The 14,103-nt window shown below is 38.7% G+C and overlaps 1 protein-coding gene across 2 annotated transcripts in view; it reads left to right on the forward strand.

The window, feature by feature from the left end:
- Nucleotides 1-14,103, forward strand: part of NKAIN2 (sodium/potassium transporting ATPase interacting 2) — a 792,430-nt gene that overhangs the window by 342,510 nt on the left and 435,817 nt on the right. The window lies entirely within an intron of this gene.

The raw sequence follows: 14,103 nt of genomic DNA on the forward strand, positions 1-14,103 counted from the left end.
ATTGACTGTCTCTTTCATGTTGCCCACCTCTTTGATATCTGTCCATCCATGTATTAATCTCATCTAGTCAATCTCGTAAACTATTCAATAACTCTGGGCAATATTTTATTTTATTTTTTTGAACTAGCTTTATCATTAAACAATGAGTTTATTCCATATATACAAGTGTGACCCAGTTGAAACAGAAGGTGTATAAGGACTTTCGAAAAGTACAAAATGAGTAAGTGAATGAACCCTAATTTTCATGGAGAACTCCCTTAATGCTTAATCTTTCCCTTTAGCCATTAGACAGCATCTCCCAGCAGGAGACTAGTTTCTGATTTTTACCTTAAAGGAATTTAAAGGAGCATAATTATTGAAATTATCATATTGATGTGGTATTTTATAAACGAGTTTAGCCTCTCTAATTTAAGGTTACATTATGTTCAAATAGAACCCCAACCGACTCTCGTTGGTGTCTGTTTTCGAAGTTTTTTTGTTGAAAAATAGTCACTTTTAGATCAGAAATCGAGTAACCAGAGAGATTGAAGTGTTCTCCGACTGGTTTATGAATGTTATAATTCTTGACATCTGATTTGTGTCCATTTATTCTTTTACACAGAGACTGTCCCGTTTGCCCAATGTACATGGCAGAGGGGCATTGCTGGCACATGGCATATATCACATTGGTAGATGTGCAGGTGACCCCCACTGTTCCTCAGACGTTCTTGTTAACTCCTGGAAATGTGCTGGAAATGGCCAACCTTGATTATCACTTCAAAAGGTTTTCTCTCCCCCCACCCCACTCTCCTGCTGGTTATAGCTCATCTTAAGTGATCACTCTCCTTACAATGTGTATTTTTTCATGGTCTGTGTGTATATAAATCTCCTCACTGTATTTTCCACCTTATGCATCCGATGAAGTGAGCTGTAGCTCACGAAAGCTTATGCTCAAATAAATTGGTAAGTCTCTAAGGTGGCACACGTACTCCTTTTCTTAACACGGCTCCTACTCTGAAAGTTGAAAACCACAGCTTTATATGGTACCCATTGTGAGATTGGAGTCATTTCCCTGATCCTTGAATGGGAAAAAAACTTTAAGCTTTTTTAAATAGGTACATATGAGGACCAAACCTATAGGCCTCACAAAGGGAAAATTCCCATGGACTTTGCTAGTTTTGTCTGCATAAGGGCTATGTGGATGGGGTCTATGTGAACTGTTTACATTCTGAAACTATTCTCTGCACTAAAACTCAATATCAGAAGGATCCCCTGTATGTATATATTCAGTTTTATAAAAGCAGAAGTAGATACCCATCTTGTCCTGCCATAATTTAATTTTACAGTAAAGTATACAAACTGCTATTCTCAATATAAAAGAAATGTGTACCGGAAGATAAATCCTTACACAGCAACAACAAAGCCTGCCCAACCCTCACTCTCCTCCCTTTTCTATAATCTCCTCTTCCTCCAAATATCTGAGAGAGAGACTGCAATTTGTAACATACTTTAAAGACATCTGGACTTTGGACACACAGCCTACACAAGATCAGGAATCAAATTCCCAAAATGAGGACCCACAGGGAGAACAGCAAGGCAGCCCTCTATACTACAGAGATTCCACTTCAAGTGCCTCAGCTGGTCTCAAAATATGGTGTAGGGAAAAGGCTGTCTGTCAAGTAACCAGCTCCCAAGGAATTTAGGGTCTGTAGATCATAGAATCATAGACTTTAGGGTCAGAAGGGACCATTATGATCGTCTAGTCTGACCTGCTGCACAACGCAGGCCACAGAATCTCACCCACCCACTCCTGTGAAAAACCTCTCACCTATGTCTGAGCTATTGAAGTCCTCAAATCAATCAACTTTCAGTAGGTAAAAACATATGGTGGAGTAAAGAAAAGAAATTTCAAAGTAACGTGTACAAAACTCTGCCTTCTCTCTTCCAGAGTAACTAATTGTTAGTATTCTAGTACTCACTAGAATTGATAGGTCTCTTCCTTGTTTTTGGTTCCTTGATTTCCATAATAATTGATTTAGTCCTTGCACTGAATGTTTTCTTACCAAAAAATGATGATGAATTATGCATGGTGTCTCCCCCCACAGAACAAGCTGAAACCAGTTGACAGGAAAAGCATCTGATCAATTTTGTATCCCACCACAGTGATTACTGGTATGACCTTAGCCCACTTCCCTCCCTTCCAACTGCTTTTTGCAGGGAAGCGGGAGAAAAGGCCAGGATAATATTGCATGTTGGGTTCTGTAATTATTATTTTCTCTACTCTCCAGCTGGAAACTGGTGAAATTTTCAAAATTTTTACCCAGAGAGATAGTGATTTGCCTAAATTCAGAGTCTGGTGTAGAGCCTGGAACAGAACCCAGTGCAGTATTTAAAGCATAGACCTTCTACCATATCAGTTATATGGTTACTTACGGCAGCCTTCTCAGATGTAAGAGGAGCATATACTTCTTAGACAGAAGATACACTGGTGATAAGAAAGTTAATGCCACCTCACAAACTAATCTATAATTCCACAAGCAGGCACTAGCATCAGATGTGAACAATGTTTTTAAATGAAATAACTCCTGGAAGGAATGAAGTAGTTGTTCCCTCAGCACATGAGGGTTTAAATTTTCTTGCTCAGCAATGTCTGGCTTTGGGGTTGGGACCTGAGCAGGAAGGTTGGCAGAGGATCAGAAGTAATGCTGTCAGTGTCGGAGGCTCTCACCTCAGAGAGTGGGACCAAGCAGGAGGCCTGGCAGCAACAGGCATTCTTACCATTCCTGAGGTGACCAGTATGAAGTTAATGTTAACATTACTGAAATAGCGTGTCGAGGAATGCCAGCTATTCACAGTATGAAGCCCTGAAATTGGTCCTCTTAGTCCCAGCATTAGCAGTTTGAAGCTGTGGTTTACGTGATTATTCGAGCAGCTTACTAAGCACACTGACCTAAATAAACTTGTAACACCCCCTTCTTGCTCTTTATTGTTCTTTTGTGTTTGTTTTTACCTCTGCTTAGGCTTTCTCTAGTGCTCTGTCACAATTCCTGGTGTAGCACTGTCAGTAGCACTGTAAGTTCAATGGGGATTGATCCTGTTTTAGAACAGCAGGGATGGAGAAGGGTGACTGTGCTTTGTCTGCACCGCTTTAAGCTCTTTAGTGGAGCCATAGCCTTAGTCTCAGTCTTCTAGTCTAATCCTTGTTAAATGGGTCAAAAACAATTGTAAACAACTCTCTTTCTACAGATCATGACTGGATAAATGATCACATTTTGTATAGCTCTCAGAGGTCACTGACGAACAAGTCAGAGCACTCTGAATGGATAGATTTAAGCAGCTAACCTAATATTATCAGCCCATTTTGTAGGAGGCACTTTAGAAGAGTTGGCCTCAGACAGTTTAATTTGCCTTTCATAGTCTGTCATGATTATTTCTTACAACAAAATATTCAGTGCAACAAATTAGAGTGTGCTGCTTTGGTCAGGCTGCATTCCAATTCCTGCCAGGCCACTGCTGGCTGCCTTAAGCACTTCCAGCACAATAATTATTGCCGAGTTTCTCGACTTCATCAAACCAGCAAGGTGATCACCCCCCTGAAACAGCTGGGGATATGAGGTATGGAAAAGTGAAAAGAAATTGCTGCAACTCTGTGCTATCATGCCAGCAAGTGCCACTTGAATGATGGCAGCTATTGGCAGGGGAGGGTTCTGTTGGAGGAGCGCTTGCAGCAGTACTAGATTATAGCTTTTGCTGCTTCCAAGTGGAATTGTGATGGGCACCAAAGTAAATAAACCAAATTGGAGGGCAAGAAAAGTGGAGATTAGAGGGCAGATGCAATAGGGAAACTATGAATTGTGACATTATAATGTTTACTTCATCCTATAGGCTTGATACTTTTATGAAGCAACAAACTTACACGATCAACAATGTGGCATAAACTAAGCAGCTATATTAGCCCCTTATTTTGTCCATGGCACATTTAAATAAACAGGTGTCATTCTTTTTCTTTTTACTACTTTAGTGGTATTTTATTATATGAAGTGTAGCAGCAAAACCAAAGTGATAAATACATCTTGCCATAGCTGGCTTTTTACAAAGATTTAATCTTCAAACTAGGTTACCTGGAGTCTGTCACTGTGCTTGAGTGAATGTGTGTGTAAACAATGATGAGCTGATGCAGAGCTGGGTGCTCAGCACTAGTGGGAGTTGTGTGTGCTCAGCAACCATCAGAATCAGGCCCTAAATTAGTGGAACGTTGGGCCTGATTCTCCTCTCATTTATCTTGGTGTAAATCAGAGTAACATTACTGACACTAATGGAGTAACATGAGAATAAGGGCTTGTACACGCTAGCACTTACTTCAGTATAATGTGAGTCACTCAAGGATGTGAAAAAGCCAGCCTCCTGAGTGACATAAGTTACACCGACCTAAGTGCCAACGTGGATGGCGCTATGTCAGCGGGAGAAGCTCTCCTGCTTATATAGTTACTGCCATTCAGGGAGGTGGAGTAATTATGCCAACAGGAGAGCAGGAGAATTGTGTGTGTGCAGGTTCTTGTTTTGTTTAGGGTGTCTTTTTTTTTAATGTATGTGTTGCTATCTGTTTATATTAGAGAAGGCAGATTGAAGAAGTTCACCTTGCACTACAGCTGTACTACAGACCATCATAAACCTCATCACCTTCTGGTTGGTCAGAACATTATTACCAAAATTTCATTTTGGCAAAATAGGCTGTTGCTTTGAAGTGAAAATGTGTTTCTGAAACACATCAGTTTCCTCAGAACTTTCTCTCTCTGACCCAAAAACCTTCAGAGAGACAGTGGCCAGGAGAGTCAGACTCACTCTGTATTGGAGTACTGGTTTGGGATGTGGGATAAAACACAGCTTTAAGTCCCTGCCCTGTGTGATTTGGAGTGATCTGGGATGAAAAAAATCTGATCTGAATGAGACAGAGAAGGGTCTTAAACCTGGGTCTCCCTCATCCCAGGCCAGTACCATAATTACCAGTTTATGGAGTGTGTGACATTTGCAAAATCAGTCAAAAGGTTTTGAGGTTTTTCCCAGTGCAAAATGAAAACAAATTTTGAAATCATAAAAGTTGCTGCAAAATAGAATTGTCATCATCTGATGGAGTTGATTCCACATTGACTGGCACTTGAGGAAGCTCTGAACCCTGCACAGATGAGGTTTATCTTAATGATCCAAATTTCCATTGTGCCAGAGGAGCAGAGCTGTTGACTTTGGCATTCATCCTGGCGCTTTAAGTGATCTTTTTTATGTGCTGGGCTCAGCCCATTGAATGCCTTGAAGATAAATCCTGAGACCTTGTGCTTGACTCATTGTTCGGTGGGGATCCAGTGAAGAAAGCAAAGGACAGGTCTGTTTTCTGTAGGCCACGTTGCTGAGATGTGCTGCAGTGTTCTGTACCACATGGAGTTCCCTAAGGGCTGATGGCTTCATGTCCAGGTAGTAGGCAAAGTTTAGCAGTTGCAAACTTTTTGGGAGATAACTGATATCCCATCTCTCTCTTCTACACTACCAAAGTGGTCAGCAAAGTTGAAAGATCTGTGTATAGATAACGCTAAGGCTTGAAATCTAGTAAATACTTCACAGTGTGTAATGATAATGAATATTCTAGCAGGAGTATATTAAAAATAATTTTATAAGGTCAGATGAAGTCAGGCTTCTGCATATTCAAATTTGATGTGGAGTGAGTAAAGTGAGCAAAGCAGTAAGCTCTATGTGCTTATCAGTTCCAGCATGGCTTAGCTATTTTTCTGGCAATAGCTTAGAGTAAGCTTAGTATGGGAATATAGGTAAAACCACCTTCGTGTCTAGAGACTGGCTATTTTCACCTGATATATTCCTTTGATACCATTCCACATTGATTTTTACCTTCATATCTCTCACTCTTACATGGAAGTTGATGGGAGTTAGGTGCCTAACTCAGGTGCTTTTTAAAACCCACTAGGTATCTATCTCCCTCTTTAAGTGCCCAGATGCCTTTATAAATCTGGCCCAAGGGTCCTTAAAAATGGAAATCATTAGCACAGATGGAAAGACACTGTTCTGCAGTCAATGTTGTGTTGTGTTGAAATGTGTGATGAAAAATATGAATGTGTGCATCTAAGCAAGTATTTTAGGTATTTTTGATGTATATTCTGTCCTTTTTGTCTAATATGTTTTAACAAGATATTTTTTCCATTTGTCTGCTTTTAAATAATTCCTCCGCCCCCTAAAAAAAACCCAGTTTATCATTGTTGAGTGATTGAATCCTGTTCTGGGCAAAAAAGCAGGATTTTTGCCTCATAACATGGTTTCATTTTTAAGGAATAAAATGAATGTCCTATCTTGAGGTGACTTATCAGTTTGAGTCTGAGCCACTTATGGTATCTTTGCTGATTTAATCTATATCTCCTAGAACTTATAGAATACAAGCATGTCTTACTGAAATCATGCATAGCTTGGAAATCAAATACTGTATAGTGTAATATTGTGAATAATAAGCCTGTAGCTTACAAATTGTAGCAATGCAATAGTTAACTTGGGTAGAACATGATTTCCATAGAGTTGACTCTTCAAATTTTCTTGCAGAGATCCAAACTGGAATGTTTGTGGTATTTCTCTGAGTCTGTGTTACTGTGTGTCAGCCAGAAAAACATAGCTACTTTAACCCTTCAAATAAACCATTCCACAAATAATTTTGTTCTGTTTTTCTATATTTTCAATATTGATTTCAATTACAACACAGAATACAAAGTGCACAGTGCTCACTTTATATTATTTTTATTACAAATATATGCACTGTAACAATAATAAACAAAAGAAATAGTATTTTTCAGTTCACCTCATACAAGTACTGAAGCGCAATCTCTTTATCATGAAAGTGTAACTTACAAATGCAGATTTTTTTTGGTTACATAACTTCACTCAAAAACAAAACAGTGTAAAACTTTAGAGCCTACAAGTCATAGAATCATAGAATATCAGGGTTGGAAGGGACCCCAGAAGGTCATCTAGTCCAACCCCCTGCTCGAAGCAGGACCAATTCCCAGTTAAATCATCCCAGCCAGGGCTTTGTCAAGCCTGACCTTAAAAACCTCTAAGGAAGGAGATTCTACCACCTCCCTAGGTAACGCATTCCAGTGTTTCACCACCCTCTTAGTGAAAAAGTTTTTCCTAATATCCAATCTAAACCTCCCCCACTGCAACTTGCTCAGTCCTACTTCTTATTCTGCCAATCACTAAGTCAAACAAGTTAGTTTACATTGATGGGAGATATTGCTGCCTGCTTCTTATTTACAATGTCACCTAAAAGTGAGAACAGGTGTTCGCATGGCACTTTTGTAGCCGGCATTGCAAGGTATTTACATGCCACGTACGCTAAACATTCGTATGCCCCTCCATGCTTCGGCCACCATTCCACAGGACATGCTTCCATGCTGATGATGCTCGTTAAAAAAAATAATGCGTCAATTACATTTGTGACTATACTCCTTATGGGGAGAATTATATGTCTCCTACTCTGTTTTACCCGCATTCTGCATATATTTCATGTTATAGCAGTCACAGATGATGATCCAGCACATGTTCGTTATAAGAACACTTTCACAGTAGATATGACAAAATGCAAAGAAGGTACAGAGGTAAGATTTCTAAAAATAACTACAGCACTCAGCCCAAGGTTTAAGAATCTGAAGTGCCATCCAAAATCTGAGAGGGACGAGGTGTGGAGCATGGTTTTAGAAGTCTTAAAAGAGCAGCACTCTGATGCGGAAACTTTTTGTATTTTGTGTTGTAATTGAAATTAATATATTTGAAAATGTAGTAAACATCCAAAAATATTTAAAATAAATAGTACTCTGTTGTTTAACAGGGCAATTAATTGCACGATTAATTTTTTAATCGTGCAATTAATTGTGATTAATTTTTTTAATCACTGGACAGCCCTACTAATTACAGTGATGATAAAAATGTATTTAAATAACACTGCTGCACATTTAAACAAAAGTAGCAATACGCTTTCTTCAGGATTATAAAAAGAACAATTTTGAAAAGCAATATAGCTGTATGTGAAATAAAAAAGGGAAATTACTAGGTGTAAAATTGGCGACTTTTCCATTTTTTTCCCTCTTAATGCCTGGACTGTTCACATTTTTGTGGATATCGGTGTTGTGTTGTTTTCTGGTGGGAGTAAAACCTTTTGATCCTAAATTGGCAGCAATTTTCTCTATTTTTTGCATATGCCATTAGTTCATCCAGGGGAACAATTCTTTTGATAATGTACTGAAAAGACCGGAATTTTTTATGGGTCCATGGGGTTCCACATGTGGATAAGTGTGTCTGCACATAGTCCTCTACAGGATTAGAACCTTAAATGTCTCTAAATTATGAGTAATGCTATGAAAAACAACTATAAAAATTGCATACCAAACTTGCTCAGTTTACAAAAGATGTTTTGACCAAGTGCCGTCCTCTCAAATGCAGCCTGGGGTTTGAAAGTCCAGCTAGAGTCTTAGTTTTATTTCACCAGGAATAATGATGGCAGTTGCAATTTAGCTAATAATTCCATTCATTATATAAGTGAACCTAAAAAGAATTCAGCTTATTCTCCCTTTGCAGTATCTCTTTTGCAGGGCAAAACTAGTGTTTTAAAGGTATTTTTGTAATTATATTTTTTTCAGGAGAGTCAGCAGCTAACACTCTGAACACACACAAGGAGCAGATATGTTGAATAATAGGGTTCTATTTGTAGGCCCATATCCTCCAAGTTGTTGTAGGCAAGTGGCCTGCTGTGCCCATGAAAAGCCCCATTGGCTTCAGAATGCAGGAACGGGGCCATACACAGTAAATGTTCTGACCATAATTATAGTAAGGACCCATTCCTACACCCAATGAAGTCAAAGGGAATAGTCGTAGTGCTAGGGTGTCTGTAATCTCCTTGAGGGATCCCTATGGCATGCTTCCTACAAAGCAGTCTGCCAGCAAAGAAAAAGGGATTTCTTGCTAATTATTTCTAGAATCAACTGTATTTGTAACCAGCTTCTTCAAAACTTCGGACCCAGCCCAAGAACTTGTTATGAGTACCCTTGTGTCCATATTTCCTCAGGAGTCTTTGTTGTTAGAACTGTGCATATAGTTCACAATGAATAATTTGTATCAAATTTAACCTTTTGTTCTGCTCATCAAACATCTGCAAATAGCTCACAATTTTCTAATTTTTTTATAAATAACTTGATGTGATTTAACTTTTTAAGCATGTTTTTTAATTCTGTGGATTGATCTCAAACCTTTTTTTTAGAGTGTTTGATGTTGGTTAATTTAATGGGTATTGTTTCTGTTTCCTGAGTCTATAATCATTTTGTCTCCAACTCAGACCAACTAAATTTTTGGGTTCTTCAGATTCTAGTCTGTCCCTTTAAATTAGCTTCAGATGAAATTTCTGCTATTAAAAATTACTCCCTTGAATGTCAATGCAAAGTGAATGAGCATGGCTCAAGGGAATTCATTTAAAAATTTGACTGACCAGACTAGGGGGGGAAAAAGCCCAGCTGCGTTCATAACTTCTGTTGCTTTTATAATTATTATTATTTTTAATCTGGTCTCTTCCTTTCAGCAGCTGGGCTTTTTCCCATACTATTTCAACTATATATAGTTGAAATATATATAGGCTCGATTCTCTTTGTTACGTCAGTTTTTTCACTGGGGTAACTGCACTGAAGTCAATGGAGTTACACTGGAAAATCAGGCCCTATATCTGCATTTACCATCCAGAATTGTTTAAAAAATACGCTTTTACTGTGCAAACCACCAAGGGAAGAAATGAAGGCCAACATTCTCAAAATTGAATGCCTGGTAACACAGTGCTCTTGCAGCTCCTGTTACAAAGGCATGTCGAACTTTAGGCTCCTGACTTTGAAAATGTTTGCTCTAAGTTTACAACAATCAGTGTATTTTCAACAAAGCAATAAACTTTGCATTTTAATTTATTTCAGTTCTGTTCTGCACACTCATCTGGGGTGTCTGGAAAAAGTGTGTATAAAGTTTCATCCCATCAGGTAACCTTAATATTTGTCCAAAGCAAAAACTTTTTAAAGCTAACAATAGATGAGAGCAGTCAGATTTGTATTTATTTAGCACATCAGCCACAACTTAGACAACGAAAATCCATCTTTAGGCACCTAAATAGAGGAGAGCTGATTTTTCAGAGGTGGTGAGCACTGACACTAGTCACACACCCATGTCGTGCTCAGCACCTCTCCAAAATACAAAAACAACAGGAGTACTTGTGGTACCTTAGAGACTAACAAATTTATTTGAACATAAGCTTTCATGGGCTACAGCCCACTTCATCGGTTGTATGCAGTGGAAAATACAGTAGGACGATTTTATATACACAGGGAACATGAAACAATGGGTGTTACCTTACACACTATAAGGAGAAAAGGAGGTCGCTATCTTAAAACAAAAAAACTTCAAATCCAGACTCCAGCGAGAAACTGCTGAATTGGAATTCATTTGCAAATTGGATACTATTAATTTAGGCTTAAATAGAGACTGGGAGTGGCTAAGTCATTATGCAAGGTAGCCTATTTCCTCTTGTTTTTTCCTACACCCCCCCCCCCCCGATATGTTCTGGTTTAACTTGGATTTAAACTTGGAGAGTGGTCAGTTTGGATGAGCTATTACCAGCAGGAGAGTGAGTTTGTGTGTGTATGGAGGTGGGGGGGATGTGAGAAAACCTGGATTTGTGCTGGAAATGGCCCACCTTAATTATGCACATTGTAGGGAGACTGGTCACTTTGGATGAGCTATTACCAGTAGGATAGTGAGTTTGTGTGTGTGGTTTTTGGGAGGGGGGTGAGGGGGTGAGAGAACCTGGATTTGTGCAGGAAATGGCCCAACTTTATTATCATGCACATTGTGTAAAGAGTTGTCACTTTGGATGGGCTATCACCAGCAGGAGAGTGAATTTGTGTGGGGCGGTGGAGGGTGAGAAAACCTGGATTTGTGCTGGAAATGGCCCACCTGATGGTCACTTTAGATAAGCTATTACCAGCTGGACAGTGGGGTGGGAGGAGGTATTTTTTCATATTCTCTGTGTATATATAAAGTCTGCTGCAGTTTCCACGGCATGCATCTGATGAAGTGAGCTGTAGCTCACGAAAGCTCATGCTCAAATAAATTGGTTAGTCTCTAAGGTGCCACAAGTACTCCTTTTCTTTTTGCGAATACAGACTAACACGGCTGTTACTCTGAAACCTGTATGATTTTAGAACTCCATCTTTATAACTGAATTCAACAACAAAAATTTCTTCATGGCATCCTGACACACACAACTATAACGGCACAAGTCTATCTCTGAACTTTGTGATCCACAGGTTTCCAGTTTAAAGAAAACAGTCATAGAATAGCCTTAGAAAAATGACAGGGTTAATATGGAAAGAGAAATGAATGAAAATATGTTAAGTGAAGATTTACTATAGAATCTCCTCTTACTCAGTCTGTATAGCCTTATAAGCAATTTTTGACAGAACTATTAGATCTGTCACAAAAAAACCCAAAACTTTGGTATATGTTGATGCGATTTTCTTTTACCCTTACAGTTACAGTGGGAATATTAAGTTCCCTACTTTTTTTATAATTAACTACAGTACTGCTATTTTCTTCTATAATTGGTACACTTATCTGTGTGATTTCCTACTGTTTGAATGATTTGCCTCATCCCCTCTATATTTTGTAACTGACTGACCCCCCCATAGTTGTTCTACTAGAAGTCTGCACAGTTTATTTTCTTTTTACAACTGCTTTGCCATTCTCATTTTACTGTTTTTTCAGCTGATGAAAATAAGAGCTCTCTGTTATGAATGAACATTTTCCAATTGTTAGACAGTTAATAATAATGCTTTAGATATAGCAGGTATTTTGTTGATACTCTTACTGGATTTCACAAAGACCTGCACAGCATCACAGATGGATCTCATTTATATACATTAAGAGTTAAACAAATTTTATAATGATGCATTTGGAGGTTTAGGGGGATTGGGATTTTGTGAAACTTGCAAAACAGCTTGGTCTCTTAGTCACATCATTGCCATTGCAATTAGCATGATATGTCTTGCTTCTTTGGGAATTCTTCTGACCTGTAGTGTTGCTGAAACTGTGATGTATAATATTGTGAACCGGGCCTGGAGAATCCTGGGTAATTTAAGAACAGTGGTTGGCTAGCTTGGTCTATGACTCTCTCTTAAGCAAAATTCTAAGCAAAAGTCAGGATGGGCTATCAATCTAATATACTGTACAGTGCTAACTTGCCTTCAGAGAGGAAGAATTACAGTAGTCATGATTAAATCTGGGATTTTAAAAGGAACATGAGAAATTCAGTGGGTTTGGGATGCTCAACTCCCTTTGATTCCTTTAAAAATTCCAGGCTAAGAGGACAGCATTTGTCCATAGACACCATATAATTACACTTTCCTCCTATAAACTGGGGGGAAATGTGGTATCTCAGTTATCACTATGTGGCAGTAATGGGCAAATGCTGTCCTTTTAGTGGTGATGTATGTATTTAGTAACTTTTTAGCAAGGTCTTGTTGTATTTTGCTTCTTGAATGCCTTTGTGGACAGGAAAATACCTCTAATAAATTGTACCACCTAAAGAATTGCATTGAACTAAAATCAATTATTCAGCTAGCACTTAATTTCAGACACAGATATTAACTTTTAAATTAACTAAAAGTGTTCATGACAAAAACACCTAATACAATTGATCCACTGCATTTTATAAACTGAGTAAATATTCACCAACAGATTTTGGGGTGGGGTGGAGTTGCAACTTCATATAGGAGCAGCTGATTTAAAAGAAAAAATCCTGGTTCAATAAAGTTTCTGTCTGCTCAGAATTCTCACTAGAAGAATTGTCTAGTAAAATAGGCTTGGTCAGGGAATTTTTTTCTCTAGAAGATTCATTTAATGTTATCAGTGTTGTTTGGATATGCAGTTCTGAGCATGCACCAGTGTATAGAGCTGCATGTTAATGAAATGTCACTACACCAGTTAACACATTCTGCAGAATTCTGAAAGGTGTTTCTATTTAAACCAAACTGACGCTTAGTTTTTCTTACTCTGGTCTAGCTACTTCAAATGTTCTTGTTTGGCCAGGGTCACCAACTGCCCTAACTTGGCTGGAGATTAACATGATGATGTAAATATTTCTAAAAAAGAAGCTATCTTGAAGATTGTGTAGCTATTCGCATTTGCTGTGTAACTTACAGCAGTGGGGACATTATTACGGTTTGGTGGGGCTATTCCCTGCCAATGATGCATTTTATATTTGATTTGCGTAAAGGTAAAGTTTTTAAAGTTTGCATCTGTGCATAATATAAAAATAAAAAACCCAACATCAAACAAACTACTTTAAAAGAATGTCAAGTTTGCAAAGTCAAGCACTCACAAGTTAGGAAATGCCAGAATGAAGGTTGCGTGCTCACCTTAGTTCAACGCCTTTGTGCGTATGCACAATAGGATACAGTCTTCCATGACAGGGCAGAAGTGGGGGCAGAGGGTACGGAGAGAGGAAAATGTAAGCTAGGAAGCGAGTCTCTATAGCCAAGTTAAACAGAAGGCAGTAAGTATTTGGGAGTAGGGAGAACTACAGTGGCAGAACGGATAGATTAGGGGGAAAACCGAATGAATCAGTTCTGCTGTGAAGGAGAAAGAGGGATGGAAGGAGATTGCAGGATGAGGCTTACTGATGGGAGAAAAGATGTTGAGGTGAGATATTGTAACTAGAGCTGCGCAAATAACTGATTGTTCAGTTTGCTGGTAGTGGTGGAGGGAGGGGCAAATAGAAAAAAATAAGAACTTTGTTTTGAGTCAAAAGATTATTTTGTTTAGATTTGGGCATTTTTAACCTTCTATTAATAAAAGCAAAGGGAATGAAGAGCTAGATTCATAAAACAGAGGCAGTGGTGTCCCCTTTATCCCATAGCCAAGTGGTTAGGATGTTCACCTGGGGAATGTGGGGGAGATAGGTTCAAATCCCTTCTCTTGGCTAACCCTTGGGCTATAGGTTATTCTGGGGTGGGCTTCCCTCAGTGTCCCCTGTTGAAGCTGTTCCACTTT

This window comes from Lepidochelys kempii, chromosome 3, assembly GCF_965140285.1.
Source record: "Lepidochelys kempii isolate rLepKem1 chromosome 3, rLepKem1.hap1, whole genome shotgun sequence".
Classification (NCBI taxonomy): domain Eukaryota; kingdom Metazoa; phylum Chordata; order Testudines; family Cheloniidae; genus Lepidochelys; species Lepidochelys kempii.